This window comes from Balaenoptera acutorostrata, chromosome 4 (genome assembly GCF_949987535.1).
Source record: "Balaenoptera acutorostrata chromosome 4, mBalAcu1.1, whole genome shotgun sequence".
NCBI lineage: Eukaryota > Metazoa > Chordata > Mammalia > Artiodactyla > Balaenopteridae > Balaenoptera > Balaenoptera acutorostrata.
Window position 1 is genome coordinate 24,979,669 of NC_080067.1, and position 2,678 is coordinate 24,982,346.

At 36.7% G+C, this 2,678-nt stretch overlaps 1 pseudogene; it reads left to right on the forward strand.

Moving 5' to 3' along the window:
* Window positions 1–1,168: 1,168 nt before the first annotated feature.
* On the forward strand, window positions 1,169–1,653 carry LOC103002255 (histone H3.3A-like; annotated as a pseudogene).
* Window positions 1,654–2,678: the final 1,025 nt, after the last annotated feature.

The following is a 2,678-nucleotide window of genomic DNA, read 5'->3' on the forward strand; positions in this document are numbered from 1 at the left end:
GTAGCATTGACATATATACACTACCAAATGTAAGTGTGGAAGCAGCTGCATCGCATAGGGAGATCAGCTCAGTGCTTTGTGATCACCTAGAGGGGTGGGATAGGGAGGATGGGAGGGAGATGCAAGAGGGAGGGGATATAGGGATATATGTATACATATAACTGATTCACTTTGTTATATAGCAGAAACGAATACAACATTGTAAAGCAATTATACTCCAATAAACATGTTAAAAAACCCTAAATGAATGAAGAAAGATTATCAATATAAATACAGATCACTGTAACATGGAACTAGAAACTATAAAGAGGAACCTGTAAAAACTAGACAATTTAATTTCCGAGATAAAAACCTATCTAGAAGTGATGAATAGCAGACTAAATGCCACAGAAGAACAAATAAGTGATCTGGAAGATAGAATAATGGAAATCACCCAATCAGACAAATGGAAAAAAAAAGAAAGAAAGCAACATATGAAATCTATGGTATAATATAAAACGTGCCAAAAATAAACCCCACCAAAACAGAATACACATTCTTTTCAAGAGCGCATGGCATGTTCTCTAGTATAGACCACATATGAGGTCACAAATCAAGCCTCAACAAATTTAAGAGGATAGAAATTATTTCAAGCATCTTTTCTGATCACAACAGTATGAAACTAGAAATCAACCACATAAGAAAAATGGGAAAAGAAACGAACACATGGAGACTAAACAACATGCTACTAAAAAACCAGTGGGTCAACAATGAAATCAGAGAAATCAGAAAATACCTCGAGACAAACAAAAATGAAAACACAACCTTACAAAGTTTGTGGAATCCAGTAAAAGCTGTTCTAAGAGAGAGGTTCATAGCAATACAGGCCTTCCTCAAGAAAAATGAAAAACATCAAACAGTGTAACCTACCACGTAAAATAATTAGAAAAAGAACAAACAAAACCCAAAGTCAGCAGAAGGAAGGAAAAAATAAAGGTCAGAGAGGAAATAAATAAAATAGAGATTAAAAAAAACAATAGAAGAAATCAATAAAACCAAGAGCTGTTTTTCGGGAAAAAAAAATCGACTAACCTATAGACAAACTCACCAAGAGGAAAAGGAAGAGGAACCAAATAAACAAAATAAGAAATGATACAGGGAATTGTGTTCGCTGCCACCACCGCGCCACTGTCGCTCTCCGACGCCAGTGCTTCCTCTAGCTCGCTGAGCTCCAGCCGAAGGAGAAGGGGGTTAAGTAAGGAGGTCTCTATACCATGGCTCGTACAAAGCAGACTGCCCGCAAATCAACCGGTGGTAAAGCACCGAGGAAGCAACTGGCTACAAAAGCCGCTCGCAAGAGTGCGCCCTCTAAAGAAACCTCATTGTTACAGGCCTGGTACCGTGGCACTCCGTGAAATTAGACGTTATCAGAAGTCCACTGAACTTCTGATTTGCAAACTTCCCTTCCAGCGTCTGGTGTGGGAAATTGCTCAGGACTTCAAAACAGATCTGCGCTTCCAGAGTGCAGCTATTGGTGCTTTGCAGGAGGCAAGTGAGGCCTATCTGGTTGGCCTTTTTGAAGACACGAACCTGTGTGCTATCCATGCCAAATGTGTAACAATTATGCCAAAAGGCATCCAGCTAGCATACCACATACGTGGAGAACGTGCTTAAGAATCCACTATGATGGGAAACCTTTCATTCTTTAAAAAAAAAAAATTCTCTTCCTGTTATTGGTAGTTCTGAACGTTAAATTTATTTTTTCCCCCGTGGGGTCAAAAGGTACCTAAGTATATGATTGCAGGTGGAAAAATGGGGGACAGAAATCAGGTATTGGCAGTTTTTCCATTTTCGTTTCTGTGTAAATTTTTAATATAAATGCAGGGACATAAAGCATTAATGCAAGTCAAAATGTTTCAGTGAACAAGTTTCAGCAGTTCAACTTTATAACAATTATAAATAAACCTGTTAAATTTTTCTGGACAATGCCAGCATTTGGATTTTTTTCTAAAACAAGCAAATTTCTTATTGACTGCAACTAAATGGTGTTTGTAGCATTTTTATCATACAGTAGATTCCATCCATTCACTATACTTTTCTGAGTTGTCCTATATGCAAGTACATGTTTTTAATGTTGTCTGTCTTCTGTGCTGTTCCTGTAAGTTTGCTATTAAAATACATTAAACTATATAAAAAAAGAAATGGTACAGGAGAAATAACAACTGATACCACAGAAGTACAAAAAGTCATAAGAGAACACAATCAACAGTTATATGACAACAAATTGAACAACCTAGAAGAAATGGACAAGTTTCTAGAAACATACAGCCTGCCAAAACTGATTCAAGAAGAAACAGATAATTTGAACAGACCGATCACTAGAAGTAAAGTAGAATCTGTAATTTAAAAACTCCCTTCAGACAAAAGTCCAGGACTGGATGGCTTCACTGGAGAATTCTACCAAACATACAAAGAAGAACTTATACCTATATTTCTCAAACTATTCCAAAAAACTGAAGAGAATGGAACACTCCCAAATTCATTCTATGCAGCCAACATCACCCTGATATGAAAACCAAAGACAATACCAAAAAAAAGTAAATTACAGGTCATTACCTTTGATGAATATAGATGCAGAAATCCTCAAGAAAATATTAGCAAACTGAGTCAAACAATACATAAAAAAGATCATACACCAT